A 24106-nucleotide genomic window follows, 5' to 3' on the forward strand; every position below is an offset into this window, starting at 1 on the left:
TGCATTGGAATCATTTTGAGCTATCATATATTCTGAGAACTTGTTTTGTATATGTTCTTGGCAGTGTCAGGAATTCTGCGAGAAACTGATAAGTAATAAATAATAATAAGCAACACATCTTATTTGCTGGTGGACCAGGAAGACTTCTGCCAACCTTTTAGTGAAGAGCAAACTTATAAGCAGGGGTTCTGGCCAACCTTTCCTTTCTGCTGCATCTTCTAGTAATTTACTCCGGCTTAATGAATGCCCACCAGCTGGTAGACACACACAGCGTCCTATTTGCACACAATTTATTTGGGTCGGTTTTTAATTTTTCTCTCCGTTTGAAGCTACAGTTGCCTGAAGGAGAATTCAGAGAGAAACTCTGGAGACGGAGGAACGAAATGGTTCGTTTTCCAGTGATTTCTGGGGAAGAATCTGGGACAGGGTGAAATGGAATACCATTTGCTTAAGGTGTATATATATGTATACACACACATCTCATCCAGTGTGGAGGGCCAGGTGGTTTCGGCAGGAGGGCCATGCAAGACGAAATCAGTTTTGGGGTAAGGAGGGAGACAGAGACAGGAAAGAAGAGACAAGAAGAGAGGAGAAAAGAGAAATAGAGACAATAATGAATGGAGTTCGACAGATTCTCCAACTCCGGAGCGCCCACCCTCCACTTAGGTGCCCAACGTTATCTCGGGAGGAAAACTCCGGAATCCCGGGCCAGCCGGACACCGGGACAAACCAAAGCGCGCCGAGGCCAAGGCAGAGAGCGCCTGTCCCTTTAAGGGGCTGGTCTCCTGGCTCCGCCGGCCCAGACGCCAGGACGTGCCGGGGCCGCCCCGCCCCGTGCCGGGCGGCGCGACGGCACCTGAGTAACTGCGGCGGCGGCGGTGCCTCTGAGCGGGTGGCTCGGGCAGAAGTGCCTGTGCCGTAGTGTCTTCTCCGTCTCCTTTCCCCGTCGCGCAGGGTAAGGGAAAGCAGGCCGCGTCGGCCCCGGGCGCTGGCCAGGGGGAACGCCGGGCATGGGCGGCTCCGACCGCGGGGTCCCAGGGCGAGCGGGCGGGCGGGAGGGCAGCACCGGTTGGGGGGCGCGGCCGCGGGGCCCGGACGCCGCCCGCGGGGTAGGCCTCGGGCGCTGTGTCTCCGCTGTGGATTCCGGCTCTGGAAGGGACTCCGGAGCGGGCGGGCTCCCAGGGTCGCTTGGTTTCACTGGGCGGCCCAGGGCCCGACCCCAGCTTTGCCGCGGCGCCTCGGAGCGCGGTAGAGGACTCCCCCGGGGACATCTCCCGAGGGCGAGGTCGGCGGAAGAGGGCCCTGGGGTGACCGAGGCGCCTATTTTTAGCCGGGCCTGAGGGCCCCCGGGAGGGAAGACGGATTACCGCCTCCTCGCCTGGTGGATGGAGAGAGCGCGTCTCCCGCGGCGTCCCTGGGCCGGAGCTGGGCCATGCTTGGGCCATGCTTACGCCATGCTGGAATTCCAGTCCTCGCCGCTTCCCCTGATACTTAGCCAACCGGCCCTCGCTCCCTTCCCAGGGCCTCGTCCCTTCGCCCTGTACGTGTGCCCGGTTCTGGGTCGGGGGCGGTTGGGGACGGGAAAGCACCGTGAAGGGAGAGTTTGGAATAATAGGTGGACCGCCCTCGAGACGGGGGAAGTTATCCCTTCCTCTCCCTGAGGGGTGTGTCTTCCTTGCTGATTCCCCCTCCTCCTTCAGTTTCCAACAATGAGATTTTTGGCGTTGGGGACTTCGGGAGAAAACCAAGCTGGCAGCCTAGAAAAGGCGTTCTGTAATCAGACACCTGGTGTGGGCTTTGCAGCCCCGCACGTCGGAGGTGAAGGAACACGTTTGCAGTCGAGACTGGTTTCACTAGAAGCGGGGAGCGGCATCTTGACCTCGTCCAGCTGCCCTTGATTAGGTTAAAGACTGGGCTGTTTAATCTTACACGTTATTTCTAGGACGGAGGAGTCTAAATTGGTAGTTGGGTCTATTCCAGAAAAGGATTCCTTAGCAAGTATCTGAATAACAGCTGAAGTTGAAGTTAACTTCTAAGTTGTGAGTTCTTTAAGATCCTTTGAAAAATGTAGACACCCGTAGCCTGCTAAAGATAAACACCATGGGGGTGGACTAAACACTCTGAATTGTGTAGCAGTTGACTTAGAGTTTGAGTTCTGGCTAATTAGATTGCACTTTTTCTTCCTACCTCTTACCTAGTAGGCACTTGGCAACACTCTCCAGTTTGGCTAAGGCTGTTGCCGATGAGACTGGAATGATCCTCCCAAGAATAACACTGGAGCATTCTTAAGTTGATCTGAATTTTGGGTCTGCATGGCTTGCTGTAGATTTTCATATTGTGTTCTCTGATGGGAAAAAAGGGCTCCACCCAACCCCTTTAGTTCAATGATTTAGCAAGAAGTATCTGGACTTACTGTTTGTTGGTTCTAAGATAAGTTCATTTATCACTCCCTCACCCAGGTTAAGTTGGAAATCTCCTTTCCAATTTGGTAGCGTGGACAGTGATAGCAGTCCCGTTCTATCAGGTGAGATTAGAGAATGAGTTGTGCTAATTTACTTTCCCGAGACTCTCATTGAAACTTAAAATATAACAAAGCTTAATAAGAAAATTTCTTAAATGTATTAAGCACTTTAAAATTATAAAGGATATTGAGTAGTATTTAACCTTGATGATTCAGGGTTATGAAGAACCATTAATACATGATTTTGTTTCCGATTTAATTTTTCCTATATCTTTCTTTAATATCAGCAGTGTTTCCTACTTGGTGTATTTTCTTGGGTCTTTCACCTCGAGCCTCCTTCTAGTTTATAGGCTTTAAACTGTTTTTAGTGGGGAGAACATTTTAATAATTAGATGGTAAATAACAATCTATGGCACTTGTAAAGGGCTTAAATGAAAGATTTTTTTGAGGTTTAACTTCTAAAGGACATGTTTTAGAATTGTTACTATCAGTAAATTCTTACCTTGAATTTTACTTATATATTGAAGATATATTTTTACTTTCATGTATACTATAATTTCTTATAGCAAAGGAAATTTTAGCCTAAAATACTTCAGAGTACTTTGTAAAAAATTTAAGTTTTAATAAAAGTTAATCTTAATGGCTTCAGGAAGGTTTGGGTTTCCTAGAAATCTGATCTAATATGTTATAAGGTAATATAGTGAGACCGTGCTTTAAAAAACACTGAAATATTGGAAGATAACATATTATAAACTGGATGTTCTGTGTAAACTGTTTCTAGTTATATTGAAAATAAATTCAGTCTATGTAGAGGCTAGAAGCAAGTAAGTGTTTCTTTAGAAATGACATTGATGATCACTCTTACGCATTAATAGATTTCAGTTTCGTTGCATCCTTTCAGTTTTGTGAACATGACTTAGGGTGTTGTGATCTTAAAAATGTAGTGTATGTGCAAATTGCAGTAAGAATGTTGGTGTAGATAAGAATATAAGCTTCTTTCCCTATAAATAGTGCCGTAAACTAAGGGAAAAAAACCTTAAGTGCCATGAACTAAGGAGTTTGATTAATTTAGCCTTGGTTCTGAGCTCTAGAAAAAGAAAAGTAGTGACAGTTTTTAACTGTTTTCGTGCCAGGCTTTTGAATTGGTGTTTAAATGTTTTTTCAGTCTTTGAGTAAGATGGCATTGTGAACATTGAGGCTTTTTTTAAAAAAATGGTATAGCTTTTTAACTGGTTTTCTGTTAAAAAAGATAAAATAGGCAAAATATACTTTTAATACTAAGAATACTTTTAGTAGAGACTCCAGTAGGAAATACAGTATTCCTAGGAAATTTGTAAGAAATATTCAACTCTTTTTTTAAAAAGTTATAATTTAGTTGTTTTACATATCACCTCAACTATTACTGGCTGATTAAGAACTTTTAATCTGAACTTAAATCTGGTTTCAGCAAAGTGATTTTTTTACTAAGTGACCGTTTATACCCCTCTCCTTTCAAGATACTGCTTTTTTAGATTTCTCTTCTTACTAATTGTTTTGCTTAAACTGCCTTTATGATTCGTCTTCTACTCTTCAGGTTGGAGTGTTTAGTCCTCGGTTCACTTTTCTTTTTATATGTCCCTGGTGACCTCATTGTCGTGGCTTTAACTACTTATATGCTGGTGGCTGTCATGTTTATATCTCCAGTCCAAACTTTCCTGCTGCACCCCACCTTTCCACTTGAATGTTAAGAGGTCAACTCAAACTAAACCTCTACGTTCCTCTTTAAACCTGCCTTAGGTACAGTCTAATTTGTCTCATTTGATGGCCTCTCCATCCAACAACATTCAGGCAAAAAACCTGTTGGAGTCACCCCTGACTTATCTCTTTCTTACTTGGCATTCTTGGCTCTGTATCATCTTGAGAATATATCCAGAATTAAATCACTTCTTACCACCCCCCCTGCTCGCTAGGCTGGACCAAGCCATTCTTATCTCTTGCCTAGATTTCTGCAATGAGTCTCCTAACTGGTCTTACTGCTTCTCTCCCAATGTCTTTTTCAACATAGCAACCAGATCATATCACTTGTCTCATCAAAACCCTGCAGTGACTTTCCATATGCTGAGTAAAAGCCGAAATCCTTTCAACCTACAAGGCCTTCCTACTTTCCCCATTACCTTTTACCTCTATTTAGCAGCTACTCTGCCCCCCTGCTTATTTTCCTTCAGCCCCCAGTGGGCTGGGCTGTCTAGGGCCTTTACACTGGTTGTTGACCCCCCTCCTTAGATCATTTTTCCTTAACATATTTGCATGGCTGACTCTCATGTCTCCTTCAGATCTTTGCTTTTGAAATGTTTTTCAAAAGGTCTGTCTGTCTTTACTGTTTTATTTCAAGCTGCACTCCTCTACTTACGATCTGTACTGTACTTGGTTTTCTCCACGGCACCTGTCACCTAACGAACCTTCTATGAAGTCTGTGTTGATTGTATTTATTGTTTCTTCTCTCTGCCCCCAAACTCACACTATACTGTAATCTCTCTGAGGTCAGGCCTTTTTGTCTGTTGTTTATTGAGGGTTTAGGGCTATGGTTGGCACATAGCATGTGCTCAATAAAGGCTTATTAATGACAAATGAATTAAATCCTTACCTGGTAGTTCCTTACTGTGGTGGATGTCTCATTTCTCAGACACATGTAGTTTGCTCCTTTTCTAGGAATAGTCAGAAGAAGAAAAGTGGTGCCAGAGCCCTTGGTGGAGGGAGTGATGTTAGAGTGTGGTGGAGACCTTCTTGCCAGCCCCATGTGATTAGGACCATTGGTTAGGTAATTGAAAAAGTTGATTAAATCAAGAACTGAAAATATCTGCACACCTTAAGTGTTTTATTTTAGCTGAAAACACTTACTTGTCTGTTTTATTATGTGGACCAATCTCTCGTCTTTGGCCAGGGGTGGTGGTGTTGGGCTGATCTTTTTCTGCAGATAATATCCTAAAAACATTGTTGATGATTTCTACTATTGGTTTCTTTACAGTGGAATCAAAATGTAGGCACTAGACACTTTCCAAGATCAAAGTCATTCTAGATTTTTTCGTTACTTCATCAAGGCCTTTAATAGGATTTAACTAAGTTTTTATAATAATAACAGCTTAATGGATTTATAGAAATAAAAGTACATAGGAGACTACTAGCCAGAATCATGAGCTTTCTGTAGATACTATTACATGTATTTTTACCAAGGGGAAAAATGTCCTTTAATTCAGTGAGCAGCCCTTTAAATGGCTACCATGTTGAATAAGTTTTATAGGGATCATAAGTTCCCAGCTGCCTGTCATTACTAGAGGAGAATGTCATTTATCTACATTTCTTTATTTTTACTCTGAGTAAGATCTACAAGTACTTACCAGAATTTATGATTTTCATATACATTGTCTATCAAGAGACCTGATGTTCTGCTACATGTTCGCTGGAAAATGTGGGGCAGTTATTATTTATTCTTGCACACGAGTCATTTAAATTGTCAAGGGAACAGTCTGGTATGGCATAATAAGTTGGAAGTCATTAGTTAGGAGACCTAAGGTCTTAGATCTTATTAGCGCTAAGGTGTTTATGCAAGTTTCTTGTTGCTCAGTTCTTCCATCATAGAATGTGGGATGTAGTGAAAAGAGCATGCTTGCTAAGGAGTCTAAAGAGCTTGGGTTTGAATTTGGCTTTGCTAGTTATGACCGCCTACTGTTTGTGTAAACCACCTATCTTAACGGGCCCGAGACTCATTTGCCTTGCTTGTGTTATCTTAGTAGTTGCTACATAAGCGATAGCTAACAGAATGCGTATTTGCTGCAAGACTCTGTAAATACTTTACAATATCATTTAATTCTCTCAACCTTATGAGAAGGGTACTTTTGGTGGAAACTAGGGAGTCAGGTTAAATATTTTGTTTAAGGGACAGAGTAATGAAGAGGAAGAACCTGAATTTGAACTGAGGTAGAGTCTCTGAAGCTCCTTTTCACCCATTGAGCTATTTTGTAAGAATGCTTTCTGAAAAAACAAAGCACTGTCCATGTACAGTTATCTGATGTTAGGGGCTGGAAAGCTACATTAAGGTTATTAACATTCCCCATCCAGACAGTTAGAGGACACACTTTTGAAGACTTAAAGTTTTCCAAATGGGGAAAATGGTAAAAGCTACTTAAAATCAAATGCTATATAAAATGCTTTAATATAGTAAGCAATAGGGAGGCTATGATCCTTTCAGTTTCCAAGAAGTAATTTTTTTAGTCTCAGTTCTTGTGTGTATACATTATGAGTTACTGCCCTGTGATCTTTTAGACATTGCTTAGTGGCTGTCTCAGAAAGGCCAGTCCAGATCACCCTACTTAAAAAGCATATCCTCTCTTTTTTTTGTCTTAGCCTCATTTTTCTTCATTGCACTGTGGATTACTACCTAACATTATTATATATGCCTGTTTATTTGTATGCTTGTATCTGTCTCACATATGAAGAATATGAGCACTGTGAGGCAGGAATTTTGTTCATCACTGGGAACTATATTTCTGGCACTTAGGTAGTGCTGAATTTGATGAATAGTGAATTGCCCGCTGTTTGAAAATAGGGCTCAATGAGCCTTCTGCTTTGCTTGTCATTTGTGTCATCCTCCTTCTCCACTAGCATGTCTAGTTGATTTATGTGGAATGACACGTAAGTGAGATTTCAGGAATAAGTGTTCCAAGTTTACTCTTGAAAGTGGAATGTAAAACAAAAGTTAATATGTGAATTTCAGCAAAAATATTTCTGTGATTAGTACCAGTTACCTTGTTGATTAGTAATGTAAATGTTCTCCCAGTCGGGGCACCTGCCTGGGTTGCAGGCCAGTTCCCGGCAGGGGATGCACGAGAGGCAACCATACATTGATATTTCTCTCCCTCTCTCCTTCCCTTCCCCTCTAAAGATAAAGAAATAAAATATCTTTTAAAAAAAGACAATTTTTAAAAATAATGTAAATGTTGAGTGAAATTTGTACATAAATAATTAAGTGATTGCATGTATTTAGATCTAGTTATCTTTGAAATAAGTTTGAACAAGCCAAGAAAGATGTACTCTGAAAACTCTCCAATGTTCTGAATGCTGTGTTGCTGAACATGTAAAATGTTTCCTTCAGTCTTTAATATATGCACACACAGTTTGAATTCATTTATGTGCTTATGACCTGTACATGCTTTGCTTATTGGGAAGTCATGTTCATTTGAAACACTCTGCATGATTATTTGACATAGTTTTCATAATATGGATGTTTGAGATTGGCTGAATGTGGTGATTCCTGTGATTTCTCAAGCTGGTCATATCATTTTATATTCTCATTTTAGAGTACATTTTCAGGTATTGTGGTGTATTAATCTTTGTGGTTGGTACACTGTGATGAATGGGAATATTTTCTTAAATGGCTTCCACTTTGACTTAGATGTTAATTGTAATTTTAAGTTTAAATTGGATCCTTTGTTAAAGTGGCCTAATTCTTTTGCTCCCTAGTTACTTTTTTTGGGAGGGGGGTTGTAAAATTTGAATATAGTTTAACTTAACGAAGTACATATTTCTGAGCTTGACATTTTTGGAGCAGTTTTCAAGTAAAATATACTTAAGATTAGCCTTGGAATTACATGTAATTACCTTGTCTGTTGGGAGAAGGGGAGAAAAAAAATAGTTTAGAAATATACATTAGTTGTAAAATGAGAAAGGCTAAATTCTTGTCTACTCTTCTAGCATTATTTACCTGACATAACTAGGGAATCATATTCCATATACTTTTAGTTCTATGTAACCTTCATTCAAGCGAAAAGTCCCAGCAGCATTTTAAAATAAGATACTACTTTTGGTTTAAAGAGGAGTTTTAGTGATTACTCTTGCATACTATGTCTGTCTGATTTCTTAAGTTAGATTTGTTTTAAGTCAAGAAAACCCTGGGTGTTTTCTGTAAATTTTAGTAGTTTCTTATTTTAAAGCATTTGTTTTTGATTTTGGGGGGGGGGTACAACTTTCTAGAGGTATTTGGCACTGTTCATAATAGTAATTGTGTAAATTTCAGAGGCAGGGAAATATATGCTTGTTTGCTTGTCTGTTTTTAATTTACATTTACCTCTTCCTACTTACTGTCTTTTCATTGAACATTAAAATGAATTTTGAATAATTCAGGTGTATAAGAGCATATAGAATGTGTCTGTACAGTTTAAAGATTAAATATAAAATGAATACCTGTGTTCCAAATACCTGTCTACCTTCAGCATTCTAAAAATTTTTTCTTTAAAGTACATTTGAAATAATACTTATAAAATATGTATAAGGTAAAGAATAAAGGCACAATGAATAGTCTTACACCTAATACCCAGTTCAAGAACATTGTCCTAACTTTTCATTTCTTTATATGCTCTCCCCCCCAGAGGTAACTACTGTCTTCATTACATTTGCTTTTTTAAAAAGTTTTGCCACATGTATTTGTATTTCTAAATTACTGGGTTTTTGTTTGTTTGCTTGTTTTTGAACTCTGTCAATGGGATCCTTCTGTATGAGTTTGTTTGCAACTTCCTTTCCTCCCTCAACTTTATGGTTTTGATATTCTTTCATCATGTTGTATATAGTTGTTGTTCGCTGATGCATAGAATTTCATTGTATGAATATTTTCCAGTTTATTTATTACCTGTTGATTATGTGAAATTAACCCAAAATGGAGTTGGGAAGCAATGAAGAGAGTGCTCTCACACATGTACTACTCATTGAAACTTGGAAGAAGGAAGACTTCTCTTTCCCCAGCAGCGGCCTAACCTGTGAGAAGCTGCTATAACTCTGAACTCTTGATCTTCTCCAACGAACTCTTGTTCAAAACAGCCCCTCACAGTTTCCTCCTTTCCTCTGTGAAAGAATGTTCCCTGCATTATCTGGACTTGCCTGTGGTGTGCCATAGTTTGCTTGTCCTGAAATGGCAATTTCTCTGCTATTTGTGAATAAACTTGATTTTGCTGGCTGAATCGCTTACCTTTTTCTTTTAAAAGACGGACAGCGGGCATTTAGATAGTTTGTAGTTTTCTTTTGCTGTTATAAACAATGTTACTATGAACACCTTGCATAGGTCTATTGATGTACTTACACCCATGCATGTTTTTAAAAACCTTTGTTACCATTTGCAGTAAAAAAGGAATTTTGTATTATGAGACTCAGTACATTATCATATATATAACAAGTTTATATAACAAGTTTCCTGGGCAAAAAAATCTGTGATGCTAGTCCATTTCATTAAGAACAAGACTGTTGATCAAACCCTACTGAGGGTTTGCTATCCCTTAGCAAAGTTGGTTTTTGCTATCCACTAATGAATTGGGATTTGCAGTTTGGATAAATGGTTTTGGACATTATATCTAGCCAGGAGTACGATTGTTGAATTGTAGAAGAGGTACATTTCCAGCCCTACTACTATTGTCATATTATTTCCCAGTGTATTGTATTAGTTTATTCCTCTTACTAATGTATATGTGCGAAGGCTCCACATTCTTGCCTGTGCCTGATGTTGGCAAATACTATAGTTAGACAGCCTATTAGATATGAATTGATATCTTGTAAGTTTTGCATTTCTGCTTAGGGAGAGGAAACATCTTTTCAAATATTTGCTGGCCATTTTTTTCCCCTTTTCTCTGGAATGCCTTTTTATTTTTCTGTTGGGTTTTTCTTTTTGACTTATATTTCTTCAAATATTCTGAATACTAATTCTTTGTTGATTATGTATCACAAATGTCTTTAACTTTGTGGCTTGTCTTGTTTTCTTAGGGTGTCTGTTAATAAAAGTTGAACATTTTAAGGTTAGTTGAATTTATCATATTTTCCTTTTATGATTTGTGCTTTGTGTCTTAAGAAATTCTTTCTTACCTCAAGATTATAAGATATTCTTATAATCTAGTATGTAGTCTTTTAAAGTTTTATGTGGTCTTTCACAACTTTTCCTCTGGAGTTATCTTCCTTTTTATGATACTATTTTCTCCAAAGTTCTACTGTATAACATTACATTTTTTTAATGGGCTAACGTGTGAATTTAGTAGATTTTAAAAAATAATTCTTTGAGTTACTAGATTTCATTACTGCCACAAAGTAGTATCTTTTTGTACTGGGCATTTTGTAGTTTTACCACAGCGCACTGTGTGGGTGAGCTGTGTGTCCAGCTAGTACTTGTTGTGTATACATTTAAGCTGAGGAATCAGATCTTCAATTTTGGAAAATTTTTAGCTTTTTAAATATTTCTTCTTTTATCTTTACTTTTATTCTCTTTTGATAGACCTATGTTGGTAATCTTGCGTTAAAGTCACAATCCTGAATCTGATCTGGCCTTTAAATTTACCAATTCGTAGGAAATTGAAAAGACAACAAACTTATTTAGTACTGCGGGAATGCCATCAACAAAATTCATACTTGGAATCTCCAGAGGACCTAACTACCTGTTTTTTCCAATCCAGAATTCTAAGAATTGTAAGAAACCAAATAATAAAAGATAACGGGGATGGTATACGAAAGGAGACAAGAAATAAATAAATCAACAGAGTAACTGAGAAAACATGTACAAAGCAGTTGGGGAAGTATGAATACTGGCCTGATATTTGATATTCGGGAGTAATTGTTAACTTTAAATTTGCTGTTGGACTGGATGTTTTCTTCTCCAGGCTCAGCATCTATAAAGCTGTAGTTCTAGGTAGTAGGTTTGCAGCCTAATTATTTTTTGTACATCTTTCCTCCCCTTCCTTTCCTTTCCTCGTTCCAACTTTCTCTTCCCCGCCCCCCAGCTGTGCAGATTTTATTCTCATCCCCAGCCCTTGGTGTCAAGCACAGCAAACTTGGTTTTGTTCTGTTGCTGTTACCTGTAGGAGTTGAACTTACGATCTTTGCTTGCTGTAGGGCCATTATCCAGCCATCTTTTCTCCCCCCCCTTCTTTTTTTCCTACCTTCTATCTTAGGTGTGGGATACTGTTTGAAATTTTTATTGTTTCTGTCTCAGGGAGATGTTTCTCTTAATTTTGAGTTTAGCCATGTCTTCTTGATAATGTTTCATGTTTCATCTATCATTTAAAGTGTTTGGAATAGAAGCATCCTTATTGAAATTCTTTATTTTTACTTGTTATAATCTTTTTTTAAAATTGAAGTTCAGCTGAATGTGTCCTCAGTACTGGAGTTCAGTCCCTTCTTTTGCTTAAATCGGCCCTTTCAAACTCTTGTTGGGTGTTATTCAACTTTAGAACAAATGTGATTTTAGTATTATACTAATTTGTCATGATTACAATCAGAAAAATCCTCAGTTATTCTTATTCCTGCTAGTTGATCTTACTCATCCTGTGTTTCTTTAGTCTGTTTTGGAGTACGGGTATCCCTTGTCAGTCCAGTTGGGGCTCTTTGAGATATGTTTTTCCTTTTTGAGGTAGGACCGGTATCCCCTGCTATTTGAACTCTGTTGCTTGTCTGAAACTTGGGGATTAAATGTACCTAGAATTTGTTTAATGACTTGAGTTCATTGTTAAAAATGTTTTTTTTACCCACTCTGAACATTTTTTGAAATCCTTGGAGGGAGGGAGCAGAGAGAGAGAGAGAGAGGGAAAGAGAGAGAGAATATGAATATCTGAAACATTGATTGGTTGCCTTCTGTTACGTGCCCAACCAGAGTATGTGTCCCAAATAGGGATCTAACCCTGCAGCCTCCTGCAATCTGGGCATATGCTTTGTCCAGGAATCAAACCTGTGACCTTTTGGTCTATGGAATGATGCTCCAATCACTTGAGCCAAACCAGCCGTAGCTGGTTTCATTCTTGAAAACCTTGCTTCTAAGTCATGAAAAGCTGCTACATGAAAAAATATTTTTAATGATTTTAATGGGAACTTACACTGCATTCCATCCCAACCAACCAATTTTCACACATAGGGATATGCACCTTCATCTAGCAATGAAGACTGGTTTGTGTAGGTATAAACACAATTTGAAAGCAAATAAATGCACTGTGAACATGTGATGAAATGAAGGTGTACTGTACTTGCCAAAGGGGGAAGAGAAAACTTGGTGGTGGTTGGTGAGGTGTCATTCTTTGCAAAGTCTGTTCTTTTTCTACCATTTTCCTCACCAATTTCACCATTATTGGAGGGGTATGTTGCATTCAATCTGCACTTAAAAGTCACATTCTGGCACAAATAATAACCTTCGTGGGGATAAAAGCCAAACACATGTCCTTTAAGCAATGTGGAATTAGAACATAGGCAGAAAAATTTGAAGAGTTGTAGGAGATGATAATAGCTCTTCATTCCTCTTGCTTGGCATATGTTCACAAAGCCAAATGCTCTGGGTTTATTCAGATGTGTGTAGTACTTCAATATATGATGTATTTCAACTGGAAACCACTGTAGTGGATGAATTAACATTATTACAACCAATGCTTTGGTTGAAATAATGTTGAAATTTCATTCTTTATACAATATTTATTTTAAGTGTTTGTGTGAATAATCACTAATCCCAGTAAATGCCATTGTTGGAAAAGTCGTACTTTTCAAGAGTCACTTTGATGTGACTGAATAAGTGAGGTAAGTCTGTAGACACAAATAACACAGTATCCCTCTGTATTGCAATTCCTGCTGTTCCAGTTACGGAACTGAAAGGGTCTGGCAGCAAAGGATACAATAAAAATCTTAATTTATGAAGCATTATTTAGTTGGTTTGTTCTTTGTTCTCTTTTGAGTTCAACAAATTATCCTTGGGTGTAACAAATTAAAATAACAAGCTTGTCTTCTCCAGGTAACTGATTAGAATGTTAGTAAGGTCAGGCAAAGAGCAGTCATTTGATATTGATTAAGATACTTTCTAAACCATTAATGGGCAACTTTGGGATGTGATCATTTAACCTTTTAAATATTCCCTGATTTCTACTACTGTTCAGCCGTGTTTAGTACTTGTCTTATCTCCTTGAATACCTTGTGTACTTTTTTTTTTAAAGATTTATTTATTTATTTATCTTTAGAGGGGAAGGAGGGAGGGAGAGAAACATAAATGTACGGTTGCCTTTCGTGCCTCCCCTGCTGGGAGTTGGCCTTCAGGGAACCGGCCTGCAACCCAGGCATGTGCCCTGACTGGGAATCGAACCGCGATCCTCTGGTTCGCAGGACCCCTTGTCTACTTTATCAAGCGTTCTTCCCAAATCAGACATTACAATGTATATTGGGTGTTCCTGACTTAGTAAGCCTTTTATTAAAAAACAAAACGAACCAAAGGGTGGAATTAGGCCCTGACCAGTGTGGTTCAGTTGGTCGGGCGACATCATGCAAAGTGAAAGTTTGCTGGTTTGATTCCCACCCAGGGCACATGCAATAGATACCTATATCAAATCATCACACAGTACATGTAAGTCCTGGGGTGTGTAAGGCAGCCCATCAATGTTTCTCTCCATCGCTTTCTCCCTCCTTTCCCATTTCCTTAAAAATAAATTTAAAAAATCTACCTCCAAGGACTGAACGACGGGCAAACCAGGTATGTGCCCTGACTGGGAGTCAATCCAGTGAACTTTTGCTTTGTGGGTCTGCCCAACCAACTGAACCACACCAGTTGGGGCTGATGCTCTTACATTTTTTAGTTAGTGATACTGTCTAAATTTACCACAATGAATTTACCAATTTGTTTTTATTTTTGAAAGGTCTTATTTACTTACTTATAGAGAGAAGGGGAGGGAGGGAGAAACAGGGAGAGAAACACCAATTTGTGAGAGATACATCAGTCAGTTGCCTCCTATACTCCCCAGACTAGGGGCCTGGACTGCAACCCAAGCATGTGCCTTGACTGGGAATCGAACCAGTGACCTTTTGGTTTGCAGGCCAGCGCTCAATCCACTGAGCCACACCAGCCAGGGCTGAATTCACCAATTTTAGCCTAACTATTATCTGCTATTTTTAGTACATGACAGCTCTTGTTTTATTTTAAAACTCTTTTATAGATGGCATCTTCTGTAGTGGGGAAAGCAGATGCCTTTCATGGCTCTTGTAATGTAGGATCATGGCATCTGTTCGCTGTCTGCTAAAGGTAGTACCTATCTTTGCATGGCTCTTGAGGTTACTGTGTAAACATGGTTTCTAAGCACAGTCTCCAGAGCAGGGTGGCCATAGGGTAGGGACCTCTACTTGTGGCTATATTTTATTTTATTTTTCCAGCTTTATTGAGATATAATTAACATAAAATTGTGTAAGTTTAAGGTGTACAGTGTGATGATTTGATATAGTTATGTATATGTTGCAAAATGATTACTACAATAAGGTTAGTGAACATATTCATCACCCCATATATTTACTGTTTTTATTATCTTTTGTGGTGAGAACTTTTAATATTCTTAACAAATTTCAAGTATATAGTATAGTATTGTTAACTCCAGTGACCATGCTGTACGTGATACCCTCAGAGCTTACTCATATTGTAACTGGAAGTTTGTACTCTTTGACCACCTTCACCAATTCTCCCCCACCCTAACCTCCTGCACCCACCAGTCTCCTCTGTCTGAGTTTGGATGTTAGATTACACCTGTAAGTGAGAGTGTATGGTATTTGTCTTTCTGTGATTTGTTTCACTAAGCACAATACCCTCAAGTACCATCCTTGTTGCAAATGGTAGGATCTTCTTTTTTATGGCAAAATATTTCATGTATGTGTGAATATAAAGAGAATATGATGTGTGTTGTGTGTGGTCAGTCCAGAACGTATCCATTCATACAATATGAAAAATAGAGACATTTATTGAAGAAGGTATAAGGTACAGAAAACATTGTACATAGGACAATGACACCTCAGTCTCCTTCAAAGTAGGTGCCCACGATTTATCTCTGGTTATGACTTTATTGAGGAAACCTGGTTCATCAGTAGTGGTTTGACTCAAGTCATTAGCAATTACATCATGATGTTCCTTCTGCTCTGGTAGCAGAAGCTGTGGCACAAATTTTGCTGTGACACATTTCATGCCAAGATCCTGTGTCAAAATCTCAGACAGTAATTTTTGGAATCCCTAGACCAGCTTCTGGTTAGTCTTGCAGGTGTGAGTCGCTGATCTTTGTTGTTTCCAGCCTATACACGTTCAACATTCTCAGGTATTCTGCTTGTTGCAGGCCTTCTGGAATGTGGATCACTTTCAGCAGATGCTTGACCACCTTTGAAGCATTTATTTGTGCTGCACTCATTGCAGTGTCCCGCAAAACCTTCTGAAACGTTTGAGTAGTTTCTGTGAAGGAATGTTCAAGCGAAGCACAGAATGTGATGCAGATTCATTTTTCTACTTGCTCAGTGGTTTTGAATGTGGCAGTGACACGGTACACATGCTCACTCAATGGTGTCTACTGCCCCTACTGACTAGTACAGTGATCAAAGTCATTGTTCACATGTGCATATGGCAGTCCCCTCTCCTTGGCTGCCAGGTCACATGAATGTTGTGCAAAGGGTTCTTGTTACGTTAACAGTGGCTGGACTTTTTCTGGATAGACACTATTTTTCATATATGTGTGTGTGTGTGTGTGTGTGTGTGTGTATATATATATATATACACACACCACATTTTCTTTATCGATCTGTTGACAGACACTTTGTTTCCATGTCTTGGCTATTGTAAGTACTTATAAATAATGCTTAATTGAAAGGGGCTGGAGTGGGGGTGTAGATGTCTCTTTGAGATAGTGATTTCATTTCCATTGGATATATACCCAGAAGTGAATTGCTGGATTATATGGTAGTTCAACTTTCATTTTTTTTGAGGTACCTCCATACTGTTTTCTATAGTGGCTGTGGAGAACTTTACATTCCCACCAATAGTTCATAAAGGTTCTCTTTTCTCTGTATTCTAGCCAGTACTCTTTACATCTTGTCTTTTTGGTAATAGCCATTCTGATAGGTGTAAGGTCATATATATTTGTAGTTTGGGTTTGCATTTTCCTGATGATTGGCAGTGTCAAGCACCTTTTCATGTATCTGTTGGCCGTTTATGTATTTCCTGTGGAAGAATGTCCTTTCCAGTCCTTTGCCCATGTTTAAATTACATGGTGGTAATGACGATGATGATGATTTACTATTGTGTGCCTTCCTTATATATTTTGAATACTAATCCCTTATTTGATACATATTTTGCAAATATTTTTCTCCCTTTCTGTGGATTACCTTTTCATTTTTTTGATTTTTTTGTTTTGCTATGCAGAAACTTTTTAGTTTCATGTAGTCCTTGTTGATTTTTACTTTTGTTGCTTGTACTTTTAACGTCGTAGGTGTCTCTCCAGACCACTGTCAAAGAGTTACTTTTTTTTTTTCCTTGTAAGAGTTTAATGATTTCTGGTCTTACATTTATGTCTTTAATCAATTTCTATAACTGGAAGATTATTTAACTGTACTATGGGTTAATAACCAACTTATTAAGAAGTAATTCTTAGGAAAACATGAAAATGAGAATGCATGAGTAGTTCGTCTTATTTTTCACTTACAGTTTATAATCAGTATTATTTTGTATTACTTTCAGGTGTACAACACAGTGGCTTGATAATCATATACCTTGTTACAAAGTGTCCCCCCAATAACTCAGGTACCCATCTTGTACCGCTGAGATCTATACAACACTATCGACTGTGTTTTCTGTGCTGTCCCTTACTCCCTGTGACTATTTTGTAAATACCATTTCGTACTTTTTGCCCTATTTTACTTCTTTCATTTGTGTGTACTTGGAGTTTTGAGTATATGTAAGATTTTGCTACTCACAATTTTGCTGTTTGTGTACTCTTTGTTTTCTCTTAAATAGGAGCGGTAAGAATTTGTGGAATGACATTAAAATAAAAATTAAAATGTAGACTGTAGAACTGTAGAAATTGAAATATAGACAGTAGAATAGATTGCACAGTTTTAGAAAAAATAATCAGGTTTTTACTGTTGTTTAATTGTGTACTTGACTGTAAAATGCTGTGCACTTTTGTCCTAATTTTATGTGGCTTTGTGCTTGGAAGCTCTGAATACTGTAATTGAAAGCCAGAAGGAGAAGATACTTTGCTAGCATATTTGCCTCTTGGTTCTTGAAAAGTTTCTTAGGAAAAAGGTCAGCTCTAATCCCTAATAAAAGAGTTTTATAATACAGTCAATCAGTCCTGTTTGGAAAAAGTATTGCTCATTTATAAAAGTTACGTTCTGGATTACTAAATTTCAGATAAAGTATTTTTTATTATTTGCTAACCTTAACAATTAGTTTTGTTGCATGTAGCCGACAGACATTATTGCTTCTGAAAAGTGCATATTGCAATGTTTAGCTGGATTTGGAATTGTGTGTTAATGGTCATTGTTTCTATGGAGATTTTATTCCATTATCCTTGGGCTTCTATTGCTGAGTAATATGTAAGTGTAATTTCATTCCTTTATAGGTAATTTTTTCTGTGTTGCTTTTAAGAACTGCATTGTATCTTTTGAGTTACACAGTTTTACTACACATAGGTTTTAGATATTTTACTTTTCATTTGTTTTTTTTTATTTTTATTTTTTAAAGATTTTATTTATTTTTAGAGGGGAAGGAGAGAGGGAGAGAAACATCAATGTATGGCTGCCTTTTGTGCGTCCCCTGCTGGTAATTAGCCTGCAAGGGACCGGCCTGCAACCCAGGCATGTGCCCTGACTGGGAATCGAACCACGATCGTCTGGTTCGCAGGCCTGCGCTCAATCCACTGAGCTACGCCAACCAGGGCTTACTTTTCACTTCTTATGTCCAGATTTTGTTGCCCTTCTGGAATTAGAAGACTTGTATCTTTCAACAGTTTTTTGAATTTTTTTCAAAATTCTCAGCTATTATCTCATCAAATATTATCTTTCATAGTTCTTTTCTCTCCTCAAATTTCCATTTGACTTCATTGAACCATTTCACTCTCTCCTTCATGTCTATTAATTTTTCTCTCATGTTTCTCTAATATATTCTTTTGTGCTGAAGTGTCAGTTTTGAATCAGATCTTTCTGCTGATTCTTCAACTGTGTATGATAGTTCGTTTAGTTTTTAATGTCTGCGTGTTTGTGTATGTGCATATGTGTGTGGATGCTCATACACAGCTTCGTTTCTGCAACTCTTAGTTGGTTTGATCTTATATTCATATGAGTGTTGTATTTTTTTTCATCTGTGTGATTTCTTTTACGCTTCTAATAGCTGAAGAATTATTATTATTTTTTGTTTTTTAATATATTTTATTGATTATACCATTACAGTTGTTCTATTCCCCCCTCATTCCCCTCCACCCTGCACATCCCCTCCTCCACCATTCCCCCCTTTAGTTTATGACCACGTGTCTCAAGTTCTTTAGATTCTATATTTCCCCCGCTATTCTTGCCCTCCCCCTATCTATTTTTTACCTACCATCTATGCTACTTATTTTCTGTATCTTCTCCCCCCTTCTCCTCCTCCCACTCCCCTGTTGCTAACCCTCCATGTGTTCTTCATTTCTATGGTTCTATTCCTGATCTAGCTGTCCTCTTGGTTTGCTTTTGTTTTAGGTGTGGTTGTTAATAACTGTGAGTTTGCTGTCCTTTCACTGTTCATATTTTTTATCTTCTTTTTCTTAGATAAGTCCCTTTAACATTTCATATAATAAGGGCTTGGTGATGATGAACTCCTTGAATTTGACCTTATCTGAGAAGCACTTTATCTGCCCTTCCATTCTAAATGAAAGCTTTGCTGGATAAAGCAATCTTGGCTGTAGGTCTTTGGATTTCATGACTTGGAATACTTCTTTCCAGCCCCTTCTTGCCTGTAAGGTCTCTTTTGAGAAATCCGCTGACAGTCTGATGGGTACTCCTTTGTAGGTGACTGTCCCCTTATCCCTTGCTGCTTCTAGGATTCTCTCCTTCATTTTAGTCTTGGCTAATGTAATTATGATGTGCCTTGGTGTGTTCCTTCTTGGGTCCAACTTCTTTGGGACTGTCTGAGCTTCTTGGACTTCCTGGAAGTCTATTTCCTTTGCCAGACGGGAAGTTCTCCTTTATTATATGTTCAGATATGTTTTCCACTCGTGTTTGTTTCTTTCCCCCTTCTGGTACCCCTATAATTCGGATGTTGGAACATTTATAGATGTCCTGGAGGTTCCTAAGCCTCTCCTCATTTTTTTGAATTCTCATTTCTTCATTCTTTTCTGGTTGGATGTTTCGTTCTTCCTTTTGGTCCATTCCATTGATTTGAGTCCCAGTTTCCTTTCCATCACTATTGGTTTCCTGTGCATTTCCCTTCATTTCAATTAGTTTAGCCTTCATATGTTCCTCTAATTTGTGGCTCAAATCAACCAGTTCTGTGAGCATCCTGATCACCAGTGTCTTGAACTGTGCATCTGAGAGGTTCCGCTATTTCTTTTTCACTTAGAGTTATCGGCTCTGAGGCTTTGAGTTCTTCTTGAGCCATATTTTGGACTCTTCATGCCTGTTATGTATGAGGAGCAGAGCCCTAGGTGTTCACCAGGACCGGGCCACTCAGTCACTGGGTTGTGACCCTGTATGTGGGGGCGGGGTCACAGGAAAGCAGTGGCGGCTGCCCGGGCCTGCATGGTCCGTCCCACTGCCTGAGAATGTGTGACTGCAGCCACCCCGCCACCCTGTGCCCTCACTGGGTCAGCCCAACACGGGGTTGCCTGGGTGCCTGGAGTTGGGGGATCTTTCTTGCCTGTCCCCGCTCCACTGCTGGCTCTGTCCCTCTTACTGGTCCGGTTGAATGGTTGGTTGTTGTCAGACTTACGTATAGTTCAATTTTCTGTTTTTTGGCTGCTTCTTTGTTCTCCGAACTTTTGTATTCAAACTTGGTTGTGGGAGAAGGCACAGTGTTTCCACCTACGCCTCCATCTTGGCGGAAGTCTCAAGAATTATTTTTTAATAGTCTCTTACATTATTCTTTTTGTTTTATGTGTTTATTTATTTATTTTAGATTTTATTTATTTATCTTTAGAGGGGAAGGGAAGGCAAGAGGGGAGAGAAATATCCGTGTATTGTTGCCTCTCGTGGGTCCCCTGCCGGGAACCGGCCTGCAACCCAGGCATGTGCTCTGACTGGGAATCGAACTGGGATCATCTGGTTCGCATGCCTGCGCTCAATCCATTGAGCTACACCAGCCAGGGCTTACATTATTCTTTTTGGTTTTCTTGGGATGTAGTCCCTGTTGGTATCTGTTTGGGTTGGTTTTTTTTTTTCTATTTTTTGTTGTAAGTTCACCTTCAGCAAGAGCGAGTCTGCAAATACTGTACTGTGCAGACTAGACTGGGTAGAAGGAATTTTTCTCCAGAGACTTATATGGTATATAAGTATATATGACTTTGGAGCTGTTTTTGTGTTAATATTTTTTTATATTGCTCATCTTCATTTATTTTTTCATTACCTTTATTGGGTTGACATTGATTAATAAAATTATAGGTCTCAAAGACTGTTAATATTTTTGATATAAGGGGTTGGGGTATTCTGTACTGGCAGAAACTATTATAGATGCCAATATCAGAACCTGTGATAAAATTTTAATGAAAATTTTTGCCTAGCTTTTGGGTGGTAGGAACAGCAGACAAGCATTTGCTTTTCTTGGTGTCAGTATGGGGACTTCTTTTTCCTTAGTTTATCCTTTGCTGACTGTGGACCCCTTCAAAAGTCTCAGTTTTATGTACCTGTCTCATTTCCACGTCCTCAGCTTGTAGCCCAGTGTCTCCTGTCTTAGCCTTAAATGGCCATTAACACTTTCATTTTCAGAAAACTCACCTATTTAAAGCAAAAGTCTTTCTTTCTTACATTTTTTGTTGAGGTAACGTTGATTTATAATACTGTGTAAGTTTAAGGTGTGCAGCATTATACATTGACCTCTGTATGTACTACATCATGCTCACCGCCAAAGGTCTAGTTCCATTCATTACCATACAGCCAAGGTAATGAAGCCCCTGTTTCATCCTCCCGCTACCCCCGTTCCCCGCTGGTGACCAATCACCTATCTGCCATATGCCTCTCTAAGTTTGCTTTTGTTTTGTTTTGTTTCTGTCTTTTTAAAAACACGTCTTATTGATTATGCCATTACAATTGTGCCTTTCCTCGCCCCCCCCCCCCCATTTTCCTCTGCCCTGCACCCTCCCTCCCACCAGCATTCCCCCCTATGCCTTAGTTCATGTCCATGGGTTGTACATATAAGTTCTTTGGCTTCTTCATTTCCTGTACTGTTCTTAACCTCCCCCTGTCTATTTTGAACCTACCAATTTGTACTTCTTAATCCATGTGCCTTTTCCCCCATTCTCCTCCCCACTGATAACCCTCTGTGTGATCTCCATTTCTGTTTATTTGGAAGAATTTTTGCTCATATTGCTGGAAGTGGATCTCTCAAATTAGTTTTAAAAAGTCATGATTTAATTTATAAGTTTAAAATATAATAGGCTAAATTTAAACAATAGTAATATGTGTGCATGGTGGGAATATGTAAACATTCTGAAATACATAAGGTAAAAAGTTACTAAGAAAAGAACCTAAAAGTCACCATGGAGTTAATGGTTTCTACTGTGTCTTCCAGGACTTTTTTTTTTTAAGAGTTTATTTATTTATTTATCTTTAGAGGGGAAGGAGAGGGAGAGAAATATCAATGTAGGGTTGCCTTTCATGCGTCCTCTGCTGGGAGTTGGCCTGCAGGGAACCGGCCTGCAACCCAGGCTTTTCCCCTGACTGGGAATTGAACCGTGATCCTCTGGTTCGCAGGCCCATGCTCAATCCACTGAGCTACACCAGCCAGAGTTCTTCCAGTACTTTTTTAAAGTATAAATGAGCATGACTGTCACATAAAGCAAAATTTTCTTTTTATACCATTTTGCAACTTGCTTTTTATATATTTTGATTTACAACATTTTAAAAAATATTTTATTCATCTATTTTTAGAGAGGGGAAAGGAGGGAGAAAGGGAGAGAAACATCAGTGTGTGGTTGCCTTTCACATGCTCCCCACTAGGGACCTGGCCTGCAACCCAGGCATGTGCCCTAGACTGGGAATTGAACTAGCGACCCTTTGGTTTGCAGGCCCATGCTCAATCCACTGAGCTATGCCAGCCAGGGCTACAATATTTTTTAAATGTTTCCCATATTACATGTAAAGTTCTACAGCAAACTTAACTAGTCATTTTTCTAATGTTGGACATGGCTCTTTCTAGTTTTATTTCTTTTATTAAAAAAATATTTTATTTAATTTTTAGGGTGAGGGCAGGGAAGGGGGGAAAGAAAGGGAGAGAAACATTAATGTGAGAGAAAAACATTGATTGGTTGCCTCTCATATGTGCTCCAACCGGGCACTGAACCTACAACCCAGGCATGTGCCCTGACCACAGAGGAACCAGTGATCTTTCACGCTGCGGGAGAATGTTCAACCAACCAAGCCACACTGAGCAGGGCTCTTACTAGTTTTATAAAGTTACAATGCTAAAAGGAGGCATTTTTTTAAAATTGCTTTTAGAGAGAGAGAAGGGAGAGAGAAATTGATGTGAGGGAGAACCATTGATTGGTTGTCTTCCCATATTCACTGGGACTGGGGATCGAATGTGCCCAGACTGGGTATTGAACCCACAACCTAGGCATGTTCCCTGATGGGGAATTGAACCCATGAACTTTTGGTTATAGGACATTGCTCCAACCAACTGAGCCGCACTGGCCAAGGCTAAAAATATTTTTATTATATCTTTGTATTTGTGTGACTATATCTGTAGAATAAACTACCAGAAAAGTAGTGTTTAGTATTTTTATACTTTAAGATTTGTCCAAATTTATCAATAGATTTTAATCATTATAATCAAACTAACACTATAGGAGAGTACTGATTTTCACTCTGGGCTATGCCTGATTTTTTTTTTTGACAGCTTTATCGAGGTGTGATTGGCATATTGAAGTGTACAGTATGATAAATTTTGACACACCGGTGCACCAGTGAAACTATCACCACAATCAAGATAATGAACCTATATATTATCTCCAGTCTTTCCTCCTGCCCCTTCTAATCTCACTCGCACGTGTTCTTGTTCTGCCAAGATGAAGTGGAGAGAGGTAGCACACTCTTAATTTCTTTAATGTGACTGAATTTTCACGAGAAAGTACATACAGGTTATATATATTCTGCCGCACCCCCCACCCCCGGGAACCTTTTACACTTTGTCCTTCAATCATTTTCCTTTTGGGTTCATCTTTTTCTCACATTATAACTGATATTTGTAAATAAAGGCAACTACATTTGTCTTTTTTTAGGTTAATTACTTATTTTTTGCCTAAAATAAAACTTTGATTCATATATAGTTGAAGTGTAGGGACTTAATTCCCCCCACTTCTCCACCCCCAATTGCCATCCTTTGTGCCAGTACTACTTCTTAAATAATCTGTTAGTTTTTTACTGTTGATTTGAAATGGGCCGTTGATGATATACATAAATTTTCCTATGTATTTGTGGCTATTTCTTTTTGTGTTTATTTGACTGTTCTTGGGCAAGTTTTTAAAATTCTTGTTTCGTAAGTGAAGCTTTTTCATTAGTTCCCTTATGGTCTTTGGGAATAGTATTTGACATTCTTGGCTTGTCATTTCCATTTTATGTTTAGTTATGTGAATGATGTTTTTAAGTATGATGTCTTTTCTGGAAGTAAAAAGGAATAAATACAATATTTTA

The 24106-nt window shown here is 38.9% G+C and overlaps 1 protein-coding gene across 8 annotated transcripts in view; it reads left to right on the plus strand.

Moving 5' to 3' along the window:
• Nucleotides 1-824: 824 nt before the first annotated feature.
• Nucleotides 825-24106, plus strand: part of KTN1 (kinectin 1) — a 111284-nt gene continuing 88002 nt past the window's right edge. For 6 of the 8 annotated variants that reach the window (XM_037054358.1, XM_037054362.1, XM_037054363.1 and 3 more), the window contains exon 1: nt 826-955. The gene's annotated coding sequence lies outside the window, so the exon portion shown is untranslated. Of the gene's footprint in view, nt 956-24106 lie in introns of all 8 variants that reach the window. The other 2 variants (XM_037054360.1, XM_037054366.1) reach the window with 1 other exon arrangement.

The sequence above is a fragment of the Sturnira hondurensis genome, unplaced genomic scaffold (genome assembly GCF_014824575.4).
Source record: "Sturnira hondurensis isolate 20B ecotype Veracruz unplaced genomic scaffold, ASM1482457v3 Scaffold0008196, whole genome shotgun sequence".
Lineage (NCBI taxonomy): Eukaryota > Metazoa > Chordata > Mammalia > Chiroptera > Phyllostomidae > Sturnira > Sturnira hondurensis.